We start from the raw sequence: 7,084 nt of genomic DNA on the forward strand, positions 1-7,084 counted from the left end.
ACATCTTGGATACCCATCCTTGTTAGCTGTTTTGAGCCTTAACACTCCCAGAAAATGGATTTTGAATTGGTCACTCAAGACACAGCTGTATAGCAGAAGTGTTAGTAGCTTTCATTTGACCTGTTAATACATTGTACAAGTTCAGTGGGTTAACTGCTGAACAAGCAGATACAAAATGTTTAATGACTCAGACCCAACGTAAGTTTAGTTCTGACAGAGTTTGGATGTGTTGTCCCCCCAAAACTCGTGAAGAAATCTGATCCCCAATGTGACAGTGTTGGGAGCTGTTTGAGTCATAGGGGCAGGTCCCTCATGAATGGATTAATGCTCTCCCTGGGGGAGGGGGACCTGAGATCTCGCTCTATTAGTTCCCGCCAGAGCTGGTTGTTTAAAAGACCCTGGCACACCTTCTCTCTCTTCTCTCTCTCTCTCTCTCTCTACTCTCTCTCTCTCTCTCTCTCTCTCTCTCTCTCTCTCTCTCTCGTTTCCTCTTGCCATGTGATCTGCTTGTACCTGCTGGCTGCCTGCCACTTTCTGCCATGGGTAGAAGCAGACTGAAGCCTGCATCAGATGCAGCTGTCCCAGAATCGTAAGCCGAATAAACCTCTGCTCTTTATAAATTACCCAGTCTCAGGTATTCTGTTATAGCAACACAAAAATGGACGACTACAACTTCTTACTTATGTAAATAGTCCAAGACACTTCAGTAGAATTCTTCCCAAATTTTCAAATTGAAAATTTAATGCGTTTTGTTGTTTCTTGACCAATGACTACTAACAGGTTCTAAATTTCAATTTGCACTGTATTGTTTTGGCACTCTATCGTGGGGAGATTCAGCTCTTCTTTATAGACACAAAACACCAACCCCACTATTTTAGGTATCATGTAGAAAATGATAATACAGTGTAGTAAGCAATCACATAGTACTTTGAAGAAGGTTGGTGAAGTTAATAAAAGTTTTAAAGGATGACCTCTCTCTCTGCCTCAGCACACATGTATTTCTCAGACTCTTTAACAATATTGCAATATAATGATCAGCATATAAAATACCATTGAATACATAATTTATATGTTATCCATTTGTAGTAATTTATAGGTTAAATTCCACTGGGCAAATGAGACAGAAATATTCTATAGGAATAAAAATATGTGCAATGTCCCTGGGTTTAGCTCAAATGGGCATGAGGAATAAGAGATTTTTCATTTGTTATTGGATAAGTGAGACTTAATAAGCATGAGAACTCAGATCCACTTGAGCAGATGCATGCTCATTCTACCTGATGTCTCCCTTCCCATAAATAAGAAAGTTTAGATACTGAAATAACTGAAAATCGTACTGGCATGTTATTTTGCAAGCAATATCTTATTGATGTGGGCTGATGTGAGGAAGAAAGACTAGCACAGAAGTGTGAAGGTGACTCATAACACCATGTTCATATTATTTTCTATAAATAAGAAAGATAGCATGCATCATCATCCGGATAGCTGAGGGAATCAGTTTTTTACCCTAGTGTCAATCTATATTATTTCACATTTATACTATTGTTATGAATATGAACATTGAAGGCTCTAGTGGAGAGTCAAAGTGATTTTGAAGATATGCATCTTCTCCAACACAAGACATTCAATTTTTCCTCCTTTAATGGGTGTTGATGCTCAAATACAAAATGCATCCTGATAAATATCTAACCCACTAAAATATGATTCCACTTTGCAGAATGATTTGGATGGTACTCCTTATTTTTTTTTAATATGGTATTTCCTTCAGGAAAGAAATGATGGCATTGCATACCATTTCATTTTCTATGTTTTATATTCAGTGAATTTATCATCTTGCCATAAATATAAAATTTAAGCAACAAAACAGAATGACTGCAAATCCTGCATTTTTAAAAATCTCTTCCCTAATATTCTGGTGTTAAGGTGGCATCACAACCTGGCAATCTGCCCTTAGAGCAAGACCTTTGTAAGTCAGAAACCTTGTTTAGGATTGTGTTGAACAATGAACATGCTGATTTTTGGTAAAGACAGGAAGAATGACATTTCCTGTGTATTTTCCCTCTTCTTTAACCTTTAGGAAATATTTACTTTTCTCACCTTGCCTACTGTCATAGCCTCTTGGAATCTTCACTTTCACCTGACCAAATTTTTTCATTCTGTTCTTCACATAGCAACTGGAGTAATCTCGGAAAAAGAAAAAACAAGTCAACCACTGCTTAAAATGTTTTAACTGCTTTCCATTCACATTGAAAAAAAAATCCAGTCTTTTCCCCATGGCCTATGAGACTACTTATTCTGTCCTCTAACCACTCTCCAACCTTTTCCAGTGCTGTTTTCCCCATCTCCCATTATTTATGTGACCATACATCTTAGCTTACCTGGATGGTCCTTGTTTACTTCTGTTGTACAAGAATTCCTTTCAGTTTATTATGTGCCCTGTTTATAATTTATTACTTTAGCATTTATTTTGATGTTCAAACTGTTCCTGATTTGCCCATAGAAAGCTGGTTTCTGTATCCTTTTGAAAAGTCCCCAATATTGTTTGAGCACCTCCTTCCTAATTTTTTATTTAATTACAAAGTATTTTCATTAATAATTGTACTGAAATTGTCAAGCACAGGTTTGGTGGATCTTTCATTGTACTTCGATCTTCTACCATGGTCTCAGCTAGTACTATGTGACATGCATGTGCAGTTAAAATAGTTCTCACAACCACGTGGTTAAATCTGAAAACAAAAAAAAGACCAGCAAGAACTTATCACTTTCCCTGATTTTTTTTTTTAAGTTTCAATATACTAATACTTAAGGACAGCATGCAGGGTTCCCACTGACAACTTAAAGGGAGCTCAGACTAAACCAAGTAGTAACAGCTGTTTCCCATCTACAATTGTAGTGGCAGAAGTGTTTAACACTGTGGCCCTGCCTACCATTTAGGTTCTTTGTCCCATGCTGTGACTTGAGCATCAGACAGCCATTTGACATTTCAACAAGAAACTTGAAAATTATCAGTTAAGTATATGTGAATTATGTGTAAAAACTAGAAGTTTAGCAATCTTGCCATAGAGCATATAAAAGGTAATCAGAATATTTTCGCTACAGAGGTTTTGTCATTTATTGCATGGGATAAATGCACAATTATTCATTTATATTTGTTTGGTAATGTTCTTTTATTTTAATTTTTTGCAATAAACCCTTCAGACAGAAGTGTGCTGGAAAAGAAAAAAAGTTATTTAAAATATTCCCACTGAATATCCATTTTTTTAACAGAGCTGCTTTTGTGCATAGTAAGTAGTACAAAATATTAGTCAATGATCCGTATCTATGCAGATGATATTACTGAGCATATGAAAAGAAGACACAAATCTATTGAAGAGCATCAGCATCTACTTCAAATGTGAGAAATTATTTTGAGAAGACAGTGCCCAAAGATGATAATTTCATATGTGCAGTTGCAGAAGGTGTGATAAAATAACACTGAAAAATGACTTTTTATTTAAATCAAATGACTGCTGATCTAAATTAGTTTCACGGATTTTCAATTCTAACTTTTCTTGTACATGTACCACAAAATTGCTGTTCATGTGTTGGCTCCACTAGCAGAAGAAATTCATATGCAGTTAAAGCATGAAAGTTTTATATGGGCATTCACATGCTTTAAAAAGAAATTCCATTAAGTTGAAACCAATAAGGGTTCGATATTGTTATCCAATTTATAAAATCAAAGCAAAACTTTTGAAAGTTCAGTCTGTCAGAGGAAATACATCTGGCATTATCATAGGTGCTTTTATAAATTCAATTTTCAAGTCTAATATTGAAGATATAATTACTTTTGGGGAACAACTTTATAGAGCACAGTGTCATGGAACAAATGATATGCTTAAATTAAAAACTATGGAACATAAGTAAATTGTTGGTGGTTCACATATAATTCATATTTGATAAATCAAAATAAAAGTTGTAGCTGTAAAAATTTACAAAGATAGTCACTAAACCACAAAATGTGTTGAAACTAATGTTGAATACAAAATAAATCTTCTATTTGGCTCTACATGCATTCTCTCTTTGCTTCCTGTCTTTAACTGAATTTTAGAAATGTTTGATATTTTGAAAAACTATTTTGTAAATTATCTTGTGTCCTACCATTTTATTCAGCTTTTTAAACAAAAAATGTCTCTTGTATTTGGTTTCACTTTGTTCATATTTAGTTAGAAGCTGTTAATTAAAAAGATTTTTTACTCCTGCTGGTGCTTACCGCAAGCTGTGTTCTTAAACTGACTATATAGAAAAAGTAGGCAGAGTAAACCTACCCCATGTACATCTCAGCCCAGGCCTTCTGCCTGGTCTGTATTGTGAATGGGGGAACACGGAAGAAAAGAAAAGAAAAGTAGAGCCATAAAGTCATCATCTTTTAAAGATTTTACTGAGCAGCAAAAAATAGAAAGTAAGACTTAGAAAACCAGAAAACTTGAATACTCATCCCTAAAGAAGTGAGTGAAGAATTGAACAATATTAAATGATGAGAACACAAGAGTGTAGGTTTAATTTTAAAACTCTATAATTGTACTTTGGAATATCTTGTCTTCTTGGAAGGATCTTTTGATGGATCTCTTATTTTTAATTGGAGAAATTTATATTCTGTGTAGAGTGGAATACAATTGAGAAGACATATGGTATTGAAGCATCTAAACTCGGTGACACATTAAAAAGATTCATAAATAGAGTACTTATTTGACAAGTGTGTTTGTAAAAATATCTGCAGAAGAAATGTTTAGGCTGATGCGTTTATATGTTTTAATTAAAAAACAGAATTGAGACTGTCCTCTATTTACAAGAATTCGCTCTAAACTTACCAAATACTTTGACCCTTCATAAGCAATTAGTATGTTTAACAAAGGAGAGGTGATGAAATTATCAAAAAAATTGAATTTATTAATTATAAAATATATTCACTTCTGAAGACTGAAAGCAATTTTTGAAGATTTAAAAAATAACATCATTCCTAACAAGATATTTTTCAGGTAAACATCAGTGACAAAATATTAGAAATGAAGTAGGTAAATATTATCAACAATAATTATTCTGCTCATAGTGTCTTGAATGTTCATATAACACTATAACATTTTAAAATGTTAACATACACAATTATTTAATGTTTATTATAATTTCTCTTTGTAAAATAAATTTGTGTAGGATGATTGTATAGATCTATTAGTATAATAAAACCAACTTCCTATTAATTATCAAAGGCAACCTAATTTGAATGATAAATGAACTTTATGGTTCCACCTGTGGGCTCAGTTTCATCCCATACATCAGAACTCATCATGTGGCAAGTGAAACAAGTATTTGGAATTCTGGGCCTGTTTCCAGGGATTCATTCTCCAGCCAGCCTTGCTGATAGAAGTTTTGAGGTGTTATTCCCAGTTGTAGTGGTGGGTGCTTGCCTCATTTCTCATGGCCACACCCTCACTTTGACTCCATTATACATGGGAGGTGGGGCTTTATTTTATTGTTTTATTTCTAGGTAGTCACCTGGGTTCTCTTGCCTTGTACCATAGAGATTTGGGTCTTCTTCTTTTACATATCCTCTCAAAGCCTGGACACCAGTTACTGGATCCGCTACCTGCAGCCAGACCTTACTGATGATGCCACAGCCATTTCTAAGGAATTCTTGTCAGTAATGCTGCCCTAAGACTTCCACTCTCTCCTACTTACACTTTTCTACTATCTTTCCCTCCAAGTTAGTCTGGTCTCTAGATCTATGTTTCCCACTACTATCCATAATCTTGTCTTGACAGAGTCACAAGTTGGTTGTGAAAATATTTTGAAGGAATAATGAACTTTATTTTGTACAGCTTCTTCATTCACAATTCTGAGCTCAGTTTAGGGTGGGTCCTGACGTATGTGTTTTTTAATTAAAATTTATACTCACTATTAATTTTTTCCATGCTAAATTGCTTATATTGTATCTGTTATTTTTTAAATTTACATAATGATTGTACATATTACAGTGTGATTTTTTATACCTGTACACAATGTGTAATAAGCATATCAGGGTAATTAGCATATCCATCACCTCAAACATTTATTATTTCTTTGTGCTGGGAACACCCCAGTTCCAATCTTCTAGCTTTTTGAAAATATAGAATAAATTATTGTTAACTATATATGCCCTACTGTGCTAAAGAATAATAGAACTTATTCCTTCTATTTAGTTGTAATTTTGCAGCTATTAACAAACCTCTCCATCATCCCCACTTCTGCATACTATTCTGCATATAGTTCTTTAATAAACAGAAGACCTTATGTTTAATTTTTATAATATCACCTTACTGTCTATGTGATAATGGACAAACCACTTACTATCTATAAGTGTTATATCCTCCTTCAATAATATGGACTTTCTGAGAGCAACAGATAAAATATTGAATGTGAACATATATGAAAAATGCAAAGCACAATATTTTGTGCGCTTATATTAGGTGTGAGATCTATTACTGTCATTGTTTTTCGTCTGACAGTTAGCAAAACACTTATCTCAGAACTTTGACTATGGCCCACACCCAAACACAGGAGGGGTGCTCGCAGGCCCCACTGCCAGCCATGTGGGCCACCCAGATGAACATGCAGTTCCCAAGCCATGCCCATGGACCAACACAACTGCAGTCCCCAACACCCACTGCATGGGCCATACAGATGAGTGTGCAGGTCCTAAACCATGTCCAGGTATAGATGCATCTGCAGGCCCCACCTGCAGCCACAGGCACCGCCCACACCCAAGCACCATAGGGGGGCATGCAGGCCACACCATCCACTTCCCAGGCCACCTAGGTGAGTGTGCAGGCCCCAAGCCATGTCTGGGAACTGAAGCAGCAGCAGGCCCACCCAAACCTGAGCAATGGAGGAGCACACGGGCCCCACCACCCACTGCACAGGTGAGTGCACGGAATCCACACACTGACCCAACAGGAGCCAAGGCAGCTCACTGCACACTCAATGCATTGATACAAGAAGAGTTACCAGCAGAACCTATAAACAGAGGAGGAAGTATTCCCCCTCATAAGCCACTTCAGAGTGATAGAAC

At 35.8% G+C, this 7,084-nt stretch overlaps 1 non-coding gene across 1 annotated transcript; it reads left to right on the plus strand.

The window, feature by feature from the left end:
* The first annotated feature begins 4,235 nt into the window (after positions 1 to 4,235).
* Positions 4,236 to 4,367, plus strand: LOC134368818 (small nucleolar RNA SNORA51). Its single transcript, XR_010022518.1, has one exon. It is a non-coding gene; the product is annotated as a small nucleolar RNA SNORA51 (small nucleolar RNA).
* Positions 4,368 to 7,084: the final 2,717 nt, after the last annotated feature.

Source organism: Cynocephalus volans, chromosome X (assembly GCF_027409185.1).
Source record: "Cynocephalus volans isolate mCynVol1 chromosome X, mCynVol1.pri, whole genome shotgun sequence".
In the NCBI taxonomy this organism is placed as follows: domain Eukaryota; kingdom Metazoa; phylum Chordata; class Mammalia; order Dermoptera; family Cynocephalidae; genus Cynocephalus; species Cynocephalus volans.